Source organism: Schistocerca serialis, chromosome 12 (genome assembly GCF_023864345.2).
Source record: "Schistocerca serialis cubense isolate TAMUIC-IGC-003099 chromosome 12, iqSchSeri2.2, whole genome shotgun sequence".
Classification (NCBI taxonomy): domain Eukaryota; kingdom Metazoa; phylum Arthropoda; class Insecta; order Orthoptera; family Acrididae; genus Schistocerca; species Schistocerca serialis.
Window position 1 is genome coordinate 167,533,993 of NC_064649.1, and position 12,475 is coordinate 167,546,467.

The following is a 12,475-nucleotide window of genomic DNA, read 5'->3' on the forward strand; positions in this document are numbered from 1 at the left end:
AGGATTTGTTGATGTGGAAATGTAAAATGGTGGAAGATATTTGAAATTCTGAGAAGAACTGGGATAAGCTGCAGGAAAGGAAGGGTAATAAAAGACACGTGTAAGAACCGGGAGAGAAAAATAAGACTGGAACACCGAGAACGAAGTGCTCAGATTAAAAAGGGTGTAGGAGAGAGATGTAGTTTTTTGCTCCTACTGTCCAACCTATACATCTAGAAAGGAATGACGGAAATAAAAGAAAAGTTTGAGAGTGGGATTAAAATGCAAATCGAAAGGATATCGGTGATAAGATTTGCTGACAACATTGCTGTTCTTGATGAAAGTGAAGAAGAATTAGAGGATCTGTTGAATGGACCGAACAATCTAATAAGTACAGAATGAGATCTGAGAATGAGCTGGAGAAAGATGAAAGTAATGAGAAGCAGAAGAAATGAGAACAGCAAGAAATTTAATATCAGTATTGCGGACCATGAAGTAGATTAAGTTAAGGGATTCTGGTATCTGGGAAACAAAATAAACCGTGATGGAGAGAGCAAGGAGGACACAGAAAGGAAGCTACCATTTATCAAAAAGGGCATTCTGGGCCAAAAGAAGTCGACTAGTATCAAACACAGTCCTTAATTTGAGGAAGGAACTTCGAGAATGCAAGTTTGAAGCACAGTTTTGTATGCTAGCCTGAAATAAGGACTGTAGGGAAACCAGAATAGAAGAGAATTGAAACATTTGAGATGTGGTTCTACAGAACACTGTTGAAAATTAGGATTAAGGAGATTGTCTGCAGAATCAACAAGGAAAGGAATGTACGGAAAAGACTAACGAGAAGAAGAGACGGGATGATAGGACTTCTGTTAAGACTACTGGGAATAACTTCCACGGTACTACAGAAAGCTGTAGAGAGTAAACACTGTAGAGGAAGACAGAGGTTGGAATGCATCTGGCAGGTAACTGAGGAGGTAGGTTGCAAGTGTTACTCTGAGATAAACCGGTCAGCACAGGAGAGGAATTTGTGGCAGTCTGCATCAGACCAGTTTGAAAACTCAAACAAAACTGGTAGGAGTGACGAGACATCCTGCAAAACTTTCTCTGAAAATTGCTCCACACAGATAATTTGGAAGCACACTACTGATGTCACATATTGGGTACAATAGCAACAAATACGTCTGCCCTGTTTGAGGATGTCCACACTGAAGCAGGCATCAGTGATTGTAAGGTGACTGTAGAAACAATCATTACCAAAGTACAGAGGTCGACTGAAATAAGCTGAAAGATTTACAAGTTCAGTATTGTACGCAAACACGCAATAATGTCATATTTCGAGGATAACCCGAAACATTTAACTCTGAGCACGATTTTATAGAGGAGCTGTTGTTCAAATCTGAAAAAAATAGTTGATCAGGCAACTGACAGAGTTGGGGGGAACCCTTCACGATGTACAGTGACTACTAGGTCGTACGGTACGTGTTGCTATGAGAGGTCCCACTTACTTTCTACTATGCCAATGAAAGATACATCTACATCTACATCCACATCTATACTCTGTGAATGACTGTGAGGTGCATGGCAGAGAGTACGTCCCATTGTACCAGTTATTAGGGTTTCTTCCTGTTCCATTCAAATATGGGGCACAGGAAGAATGATTGTTTGAATGCCTCTGTGCACGCAGTAATTATTCCAATCTTATCCTCACAATTCATATACTCGTGTAGAAATCTTAATTTACGGTGCCAGAGTAGTAGTAGTAGTAGTGGAAAGACCGCATAGTGTGCACACATTTTTTATTTAGGAGCAGATACAAAGTGCAAATGTAAGCACAGTATAGGCACAAGGCACGGACTACTGTACTGCTGGGAAGGTTTCTGTTTACACTTTGGGACATCACACTTAGAGATGCCATAGATGCCAAAGAAGAAGAGGTCAGGGGTTGCAAAAACAAAAAAAGATTGTATGGAATTAGTTATTAATTAATTAATTACTTATTTCTTAATTTTGGGGTACTAAAATGTCTGTCAGTGATTTTGGGAATTGAGAGTTTAAATGTGAGTGTTTAATTGATGTGTTGAAAATATTATGGGGACTGTTAAATAGAGAAGGATTTTGAAAAGAAGTGGTTATGTGATTTCATAGCTAGTAGGTAACAAATATATCGTAACCTTCCATTATGACGGCACTTTCCTGTAGACGGTGAAGAAGTTCGATATAGCTACGAGTGGCACTGCATAACAGGACCACAACTTCGAGGAGCGATGCGAGTGCAGAAAGAGGAGGTAAAGGTAGTTATGAACCTACATTCAAAGAACTGATATCCTGGTTAAGTATTCCCCAACAGTGAATACCAGTGGTAGCATTTCAAGGTGTAAAACAAAGAGAAAGAGAAATGTTAAAAGACACTTACTTGACTGTCAAAAAGCCTTCAATGATTACTGCAGCACAGGTTTGTCAAAATACCTCTCACAAGACAAAAAGATGCTGTAGTCATCTGTGAAGTCTGTCAGCAGCACTATTGTTGTCCTGGCACTCGCAGATAAGGCAGAAATTGAAATTGAGGATGGCAAAGCAAAAGCGTAAATGGTGTACTCTGTTTTTAATGTACCTGTATGAAGTACCATCCGGGAGTAGCGCCCCAATTTAATTCTCACACCAGTGCAAAAGTAAGCAATGGAAAATCCAGGTTGGAATGTAACAATATTATGAGAAGGAAAGTAGCTTCTCACCATATAGCGGAGATGCCGAGTCGCAGATAGGCAGAACAAAAAGACTCGCACAGTTATAGCTTTCAGCCATTAAGGCCTTTGTCGACAATAGACACACACACCAGCAGCACCAGTGCACGATAGGAGTGGATACTGGATGGGGAAAGGAGGAGGCTGGGGCGGGGAGGGGGACGGATAGTATGGTGGGGGTAGCAGACAGTGAAGTGCTGCAGCTTAGACAGAGGGCAGGGGAGAAGTGGGGAGGGCGGTGGGGGGAAAGCAGTGGAAAAGGAGAGAAGTAAAAAGACTGGATGTGGTGGTGGAATGACAGCTGTGTAGTGCCGGAATGGGAGGAAGCTGGATGGGAGAGGACAGTGACTAATGAAGATTGAGGCCAGGAGGGTTGCGGGAACGTAGGATGTATTGCAGGGAAGGTTCCCACCTACTTAATTCAGAAAAGCTGGTGTCGGTGGGAAGGATCCGTACGGCACAGGCTGTGAAGCAGTCATCGAAATGAAGGGTATCGTGTTTAGCAGCGTGTTCGGCAACAGGGTGGTCCACTCGTTTCTCGGCCACAGTTTCTCGGTGGCCGTTCGTGCGGACAGCCACCTTGTCGGTTGTCGTGCCTACGGAGAATGCGGCACAGTGGTTGCAGCTTTGCTTGTAGACCACACGCCTGGTTTCACAGGTAGCCCTGCCTTTGGTGGGATAGGTGACGCTAGTGACAAGACTGGAGTAGGTGGTGGTGGGACGATGTATGGGACGTGTCTTGCATCTAGGGCTATTACAGGTACGAGCCCTGAGGTAAGGGACTGGGAACAGGGGTTGTGTACGGATGGACGAGTATATTGTGTAGGTTTGGTGAACAGCAGAATACCACTGTGGGAACAGTAGAAAGGATAGTGGGCAGGATATTTCTCATTTCAGGGCACGACAAGAGGTAATCGAAACCCTAGCGGAGAATGAAATTCGGTTGCTCCGGTCCTGGGTGGTACTGTGTTATGAGGGGAATGCTTCTTGTGCCCGGACAGTGGGACTTTGGGAGGTGGTGGGAGACTGGAAAGATAAGGCAAGGAAGATTTGTTTTTGTCCAAGGTTGGGAGGATAATTACTGTCAGTGAAGGCTTCAGTGAGACCTTCAGTATATTTTGAGAGGGACTGCTCGTCACTGCAGATGCAACGGCCACAGGTGGCTAGGCTGTACGGAAGGGAATTCTCGGTACGGAACGAGTGGCAGCTGTCGAAGTGGAGGTATTGCTGGTGGTTAGTAGGTCTGATATGGACGGAGGTACTGATGTAGCCATCTTTGATTGCAGTTCTTTCTGCAGATGAAAGGTTAGTTTGCATGTCGAGGGATTTGGGGAATCATGGTGAGGCAAAGTTTGAGGTTAAGAAATTCTGGTAAGCTAACATTGGGTGGTTTGGGGGCAGTGGGGGTAGACCCCGATCGGATAGAGGAGTGAACGGAGTTAGGCAAGGTTCAATATTGGTCTCTGGTTGAGTTCGATTAGTAGGGTTGGTGGCGAAAAAGTGTTTCCACCGTAGGGACCGGGAGACAGAGAGAAGGTCTTTAACAAGTAACGATTTAATTTGGGAGTGGGGCAAAAGGTTAGGCCTTTGGAAAGGACTGATATTTCTGTGGGACTGAGGATTCTGGAGGAAAGGTTCATGACTGTGTTGCAGGTCTGTTTGGGTTCTGTGTGGTGTTGGGAGGGAGTTTTGGAGGCTGGGGTAAGTGTAGCAGGTCTGCAAGACAGAATTTGCCAGCTATGAGGGGACGTGGAGCAGGTTTGGAAGTTGTTTTAGAGGTGGTGGACAGTCGTACTCCAAGGCGGGAGTGGGAAGTGAGCGAGATGGAGAGCTTTCTGAGGTGGCGTTGTGCATGTTGCTCAAGTTCCTGGAGGGCAAAAGTTTCAAAGTGTGTTATGGGTTCCAGGAATTTGGGATTACATAGCAGGAGAATTTTGCAGATGGAGAGAAGATACTGCAAGGAGGTTTGGGCTCGGTTGATATGGTTTTGCAGGACTATATTGGTGAGGGCTAAGGATTTGCAGAATCTGAACAGGTGGAGGTCATTGTGGAAGGAAGGGTGGCAGCCAGAGATGGATAATTTGATGGTAAGCCCATTAGGAGAATTCCATGAGCCAAGCAACAATGCAGGAACAGAATGTGGGACTGAGATCTGGCTAGGGATAAGGAAACTTTTCTGTATTGATGCAGATGGTTGTGGAGACAACGCAAAAAATTATGTAAATAATGTAGGATTACATCCGAAAAATTATGCAAAAAAGACACCCAAATACATGTGAAAAATCACGCCCAACAGCTTTTCTGAATCGTGCAGGTGTGCAATACATCTTAAGTTCCAATAATCCTCCTGGCCTCAATCTTCGTTAGTCACTGTCCTCACCCATTGAGCCCCTTCCTGTTTCCATTCCAGCACTACACAGCTCTCATTCCACCACCACACCCAGTATTTTTATTTCTCTCCTTTTCCGCTGCTCCCCTCACCCCCCACCCCCCTCCCCACCACTCCCTTGCCCTCCATCTAAACTGCGGCACTTCACTGTCCACCACCCCCACCATACTATCCCTTCCCATTCCCTTCCCTGCCCCAGCCTCCTCCTTGCCCCCACCCAGTCGCCACTCCCGTCATGCACTGATGCTGCTGCTTGCAGTGTTGTTTGTTTCTGTTGCCTGAGGCTGCAGTAGAGAGAGAGAGAGAGAGAGAGAGAGAGAGAGAGAGAGAGAGTATATATATATCTGTGTGTGTGTGTGTGTGTGTGTGTGTGTGTGTGTGTGTGTGTGTGTGTGTGTGTGTGTGTTGTTGACAAAGGCCTTAATGGCTGAAAGCTATAATTGTGAGAGTCCTATCTGCGACTCAGCATCTCCACTACATGGCGAGTAGCAGTGCAAAATTGTGTTAGATAAATACTAATATCAGCAGCACTGGGAAATACTTGAAATCACTGAAACTGTACGAGGTTGCATGGCCCAGTGGAATTTATGTCAGATTCTACATGGAATTTGTGCTGAGATAGTCCTCTTTCAACCAGATATAACCTGGAAGAAAAAAGCTGGTGGAAGAAAGCACAGGTTACTTCCATCTACACCAAAAATAGCAAAAGCGATCCACACAACCACTGCTTCCACATTATCGACATCCGTCAATTAGAGAATCATTGAATGTTTCTGAGCTTGAGAGGTATCACAAATACTATAACCTCTGCCATGCTACCAGTAGCCTATAGACCCCAAAAACATGAGTAATGTAGAACCCGACACATGACATCCTGAAAGCCATCTATCATGGCTGTCATGTAGATGCAGATTCATTTGTCATATCAGCATTTATTAAGAAAACTACAGTTGTATGGGTATTGAGTGTAATTTGTGACTCGAAACAGGATTTCTCAGTAGGTGGATAGCTATTGAAAGAGGTAGAACTGACTTCCAGCATGATGAAGGAAAGTGTATTGGGATCCTTGCTGTTCTCGATGTTTATCAATGATGTAGCAGTTGATATTAATGGTACCCTCAGAAACTTTGCTGTTATCTATAAAAAAGTGCTATCTGAAAAAAGGTGCACAAATATTCAGGCAGCTCTTGGTAAGATTTCAGAGTGGTATGGTTTGTCAATTTTCTTCAGATGTTTAGAAATAAAAGTAGCACCTCATGACAGGAAATGAATGATTCACAGTCGAAGCATTTGGTAGGGTTTGTTTAATTGATATGACAATGGGAAAATGACAATTAGCCTGCTCCAGAGATTGCTCACAAAACACTCCTATGGTTAATCTTAGAATACTGCTTAATGTATGGGACCTACAGCAAGTATCGGTAAGTGATATTGAATAAGATATGGTACATACAAAGAAGGGTAGGTAACCTGAATGGTGGCAGGTCTGTTTGATCCACTAGAAAGTGTTATGGAAATGATGAAATACATTCGTGAGGAGACCAACTATTCCCAAAAGCCTACTTACAAAGCTTGAAGATATAGCTTAAAGTGAGTAATCTAGGGCTATGGTAACTGCCTCCAGCATGGGCTCACATAGTGTCTGTGACTATGTCTTGTTACCGTGCGAACAGCCTAAAATACGTCGCAATCTGAATGTCATGCACTTCACAGCTCCTCTGTCATGAACTTCACGACGCTGGTGGTTTTTTTGAAAATGTCTGCATGTATAAATTGAAATGAGCTTCTTCTGTTCGATTTTTTCGTCTCTGTTATGATGGACTACTGTTTACGTGGTTTGAATAACTAATTCCACAATACTTTAATAACGTTACAGAAACTGACTACTTATTACGTTTTTCGAACAATTAGTTGTTTGTGAATACCATCGGTAGATAAATTCGAATAACTCCATTTTCCGCCATCGTGCTTGTTTTGTTCCAGATGTTTTTCTCCACTGTCCGAAAATGGCGCTGCAGGAAGTCACGTGACGGTATTGTTTATATGTTTGAGTTCGCGGGCGGTTGTTTTTGACTGCAGGAAGCCGTAAAGACGGTAATATTGTTTTGATTCCTCGGCGCTTGTGTTTAATCGTCGACATTTCGCGTACTGTTATGGGTAAGTGCCTGCACGTTGTTCCAGTTATTTTGTTATATTGAATTTCATACCATTTTCGAGGTACAGCATAGTGTGCTATCATTTTTTATTATATCACTATGATAAATGTGTCCAAATTACCACATTCGTGTGAAAACAGATGCACACTGTTTTCTAAGTCAGTCGATAATTTGGAATGCAGAAAAGAAAATTCACCGATTTAAACGGAAAAGTCTGCGTCTTGAAATGGAACCTTTATGACGATATTTCCATGCCAAGTGGTGTAATTTCGGAAAAAGTTTCCGCATGGGCATCACCAGTTTTGCTGAAGTTTGTGGGAACGTTCGCACATGTTCCTAATATGTATTGGTAATGTTTTACGATCACTAATTCACTGCTTCCGGAGATATAGTCGTTTATTTGACCCCTTACCGCAGCTGTCAACAGTGCACCTGTGTTTTCGACAACTTTGGGATACAATATCCCCCGCAATATTTACAAGGCCATCATATACAAAATTTTACGCTATTGTAAGGGAAATAATGAAAAAGATTTTCTAAGAAATTTTCTTATGGAAAATTTGAAGCAGAGTAGGCTGAAAAATAGGCGTGCGAAAAATTAGAAGTTTAGCTTTTTACATTTCCGGAAGTATTTGCGGGATAAACATGGAGTTTGCATTCCCTAACTTACCAGTACAAGGTCTTAGAATATAGAATTTTATCCTCCTCCTGCGTTCCAGTAGTTCACAAATTCAGGCCACAGTCGACGATTCTTTTAAACCGCTTTCATTAGAAAGACCATTGGAAATGGGCCGATATTCCGCCGGTACTCAAATCTGACGTCATCTATTATGTTCTACAGTGCTTTAATACTCCTTATGGAAGATCATACGAAAAGTCCTGAAGTCTTGATGACCAAGAAATGGGCATGAGGAAAAAAAGAGAGAAAGTAGTCTTTTTAGTTTTTTATGACATCTGTACGATTGGCAACTCTGTAAAAATGAAGTGGAATAAGGAATCCAATAAAAACAATAGTGTTTCTTTTTCTTTTGACTCTAATAATATGAGACAATGACATTTGAAAAGTGTAGTTTTTTGGCTTCTGTCTTATCAAGATTTTTCCAATCAATCCCATTAGTGACATCTGGTTGGCAGTAAAGTTTTTCTCATGACATTCTATCTACAGCACATTAGTGAAATCTATAAAAAAAATTCAAATAGCTCGAAGTTAGCATAAGCATAGAATGGATTTCTAACCTTGGCCTCTTTGACAATGCAGAAAAGTATCATCAGGCTTAGGATCCTGTGTAAAGAAGCTGTTATTGGTTAAGAAACCCACACATGCCTGCTGTTGCACAGCTACCAAGCATTGCCCCTAGGATGATGAGGTCCTGGTTTTCTCACTTTAGAACGGACCGATAATTGTTAAGCCACTATGGACCATACCAACACATTTATATACGTAATTTTTCGTCGTACACTAATCTTCCACATGAAACATGAACTGTGCCAATTACATTATACCCTAAAATGGAATTTAACTAGTGCATCAATAGCACTACAGAATAAAAAAACATAATACATAAAATGAATCCATTCCATAAATGTCAGGAAGAGTGCCTTGAACTTTGCTAAAACTGTCACAGTGATGTAAAGCCTGAAACCCATATATATACGATGTATGCTGTAGGTGTTATGCAAAAGCTTTGCTACCATGATGTCCACTACATTGGTAATGCATAGGCAAGTTGTGAAGTTTATAAACAGTTTGATTCTGTAGTTACATCAGAATAATTAATTGAAATATATCACGATGAGTTGTGAACAAATACATTTGTTTTTTGGAAGTTTTTCGAGTTACTCAGGGGTCATTCCGTGTCAATTCAACCAATTTGAGAAAATGTTCCAGCTGATAGTCTCAGATTTGGCTGAAATGTAGCACACCGATGCTACCAAGTGTGGAACACTCGTACAAAATTTTAAGTTTCCCTGCCAATTAGTTCCAGAATTATGGCTTGGGGAAGAAGGTGGCGTGACCCGGAAATTGCAACCCGCATCAGGCAATCCATCTTCAGACCCAACTTCACATCTTAATAACTTTGGAACTATTCCGCACAGTCCAGTGAAATTTTTACAATCCAGTAACATCCACTTAGAGAACACACTCTATGAATCAAAACACCAACAACATATTTCTGTGGGAAAATAAAAAATTCCAAAATGTGGTTTAAAAAATGTAATACGTTAAAAGGTACATATTGTAGGTGCCCTCTATGCCAAATATAATTCACTCAAAAAGGGTATACATTTTTTGTGGTAAGCTTGATAGGGCCTAAACACACACAGAACTTATCTTGCCCATATCAGTCACATAAACAGAGCTACATGCACAAAAATTTGAAAAATTACCTGAAAAACATGGATTTTCTAAGTGTGGTAGCATAAAAGGGACAAGTGATATCCAAGCCATATTTCAAACACTGCATAAGTAGACCATAATATAATATGTGACAAAATTTCAACTTGTTATTGCAAGGCATTTGTGTACAATAAAACGCTTAATGCCAGGCATTAAAACAAGCGTTCAGTGCATAGTGCTGTGGAATGTGGAAAAAACAGCAAATTGGCGCTCGTAGGAAGAAGAACAACACCAAAAATGCAACAGGAGCGTAATATGTAAGAAACTGTCTACGCAATCTGCCACTGATGATGCCTTGCAGAAAATAAAGGCGAAACGCGTATGGCACTAAAATTGTGTTCTATTCAGTTGCTGTCAGACGGTCCATAAATGAAAATTATCAATATACCGTAGTATTACGCGCAACTGAGGAGGACAGGACCACAAAAGTTGAAGATGACAAAATAAGCAGTCTTATATATGCGGATGACTTAGTTGTGATGGCGGATTCGATTGAAAGTTTGCAAAGTAATATTTCAGAGCTAGATCAGAAGTGTAAGGACTATGGTATGAAGATTAGCATCTCCAAAACGAAAGTAATGTCAGTGGGAAAGAGATATAAACGGATTGAGTGCCAAATAGGAGGAACAAAGTTAGAACAGGTGTACGGTTTCAAGTACTTAGGATGCATATTCTCACAGGATGGCAACATAGTGAAAGAACTGGAAGCGAGGTGTAGCAAAGCTAATGCAGTGAGTGCTCAGCTACAATCCAATCTCTTCTGCAAGAAGGAAGTCAGTACCAAGATTAAGTTATCTGTGCACTGTTCAATCTTTCGACCGAGTCTGTTGTATGGGAGCGAAAGCTGGGTGGATTCAGGTTACCTTATCAACAAGGTTGAGGTTACGGACATGAAAGTAGCTAGGATGATTGCAGGTACTAGTAGATGGGAACAATGGCAGGAGGGTGTCCACAATGAGGAAATCAAAGAAAAACTGGGAATGAATTCTATAGATGTAGCAGTCAGGGCGAACAGGCTTAGATGGTGGGGTCATGTTACACGCATGGGAGAAGCAAGGTTACCCAAGAGACTCATGGGTTCAGCAGTAGAGGGTAGGAGGAGTCGGGGCAGACCAAGGAGAAGGTACCTGGATTCGGTTAAGAATGATTTTGAAGTAATAGGCTTAACATCAGAAGAGGCACCAATGTTAGCACGGAATAGGGGATCATGGAGGAATTTTATAAAGGGGACTATGCTCCAGACTGAACGCTGAAAGGCATAATCAGACTTAAATGATGATGATGATGATGATGATGATGATGATGATGATGATGATGATGATGATGACGACCACTTGTCCCTTTTGTGCTACCACACTTAGAAAATCCATGTTTTTCAGGTAATTTTTCAAGTTTTTGTATTTTCGTGTGCATGTAATTCAGTGTTTGTGACTGATATGGGCATGATGAGTTCTGTGTGTGTTTAGGCCACATTAAGCTTACCGCAAAAAAAATTATACCCTTTTTGAGTGAATTATATTTGGCATAGAGGGCACCTACTATATGTACCTTTTAACGTATTACATTTTTTAATCACATTTTGGAATTTTTTATTTTCCGTCAGAAATATGTTGTTGGTGTTTTGATTCATGGAGTGTGTTCTCTAAATGGATGTTACTGGGTTGTAAACATTTCACTGGACTCTATGGAATAGTTCCAAAGTTATTAAGACGTGAAGTTGGGTCTGAAGATAGATTGCCAGATGCGGGTTGCAATTTCTGGGTCACGCCACCTTCTATCACAAGTCATAAATCTGGAACTAATTGGCAGGGGAAACTAATACTTTGTGCATGACTTTTCCACACATGGTAGAATTAGTGTACTGAATTTCAGTCAAATCTGAGACTATGAGTTGGAGCCCCTGGATGAACTGATGTGAAATGACCCTCAGACTCGATCTCACTTCGTAGTCAGCATGACTTCTGTTATTGCTTTCCTGGGGGAGTATTAAACATCTGTAGAACACTGACTGTAAAAGAAGTCTGCTTTACTTTGAGTACCATCGGAATATAGGGCCATTTTTGATGCTCTTCCACCTTGTCTTTTTTTTGGCTTTATATGCTTGTATTGCAAAACCAAATATAGTATTAAGTCCTTGTATTGGTAAATTATTACGTGCAAAGTTTCAGATTTATCTCGCAATTACTTCTGAAGATATAAAAAGTTTTTTTTTTTTGGGCTGGCTTACCTTCAAATTAGCCACACGAAAATTGCTCAGGAAATCTTTTTTAATTATTTATTGTAATAATTGCATTTCTCTGACTAATGGAAGACAAATGCCTACAATGACAAAGTGGAGATCAGAAATGACCAGCTTTTTTGTAAAAAATGCTTATAGCTACATAAACTAACAGTTTTAATAGAAATACATTTAAGTTTGAAATTTTGTATTGTATAACATCATTTCTCTACTAGTACTTGTTTCAGTTAATTCTTTAACACATTTCAATTGGTTATCTTAAGAATGGATGTTGTTGTAAGATATTGTTCCTGTTGCACATGGGTTTCAGTCTGCAGCCTTTTTAGTAGGCTACTTTTAATTCAGTGAAAGTTTTCCCTTCCCCATGTATTGTAGTTATGTGCATTACTGATCATTACATTATGTTCTGGATGTAGTAAAACATGATAGTGTGCAGGATGTATTACATAGCATAGATGGTATGTATATTTAGTTTCTGTGATGGCTTTCTCTTGTTTGCTGTAGATACTATCTTTTTTCTTGTTTAAAATGCTTGTCTTGGATGACTGTTGGTGCCTCACTATAGATCACAAT

General features: G+C 41.0%; 2 protein-coding genes across 3 annotated transcripts in view; one reads left to right on the forward strand and one right to left on the reverse strand.

Annotated features, from left to right (window-relative positions):
- The window catches only part of LOC126428024 (uncharacterized protein K02A2.6-like), a 54,716-nt gene extending 47,617 nt beyond the window's left edge, over positions 1-7,099 (reverse strand). The window contains exon 1 of the mRNA XM_050089903.1: positions 7,035-7,099. The gene's annotated coding sequence lies outside the window, so the exon portion shown is untranslated. The remainder of the gene's footprint in view (positions 1-7,034) is intronic.
- A 32-nt stretch (positions 7,100-7,131) lies between these two features.
- Positions 7,132-12,475, forward strand: part of LOC126428174 (uncharacterized) — a 129,315-nt gene continuing 123,971 nt past the window's right edge. For both annotated transcript variants that reach the window (XM_050090088.1, XM_050090089.1), the window contains exon 1: positions 7,132-7,266. The gene's annotated coding sequence lies outside the window, so the exon portion shown is untranslated. The remainder of the gene's footprint in view (positions 7,267-12,475) is intronic.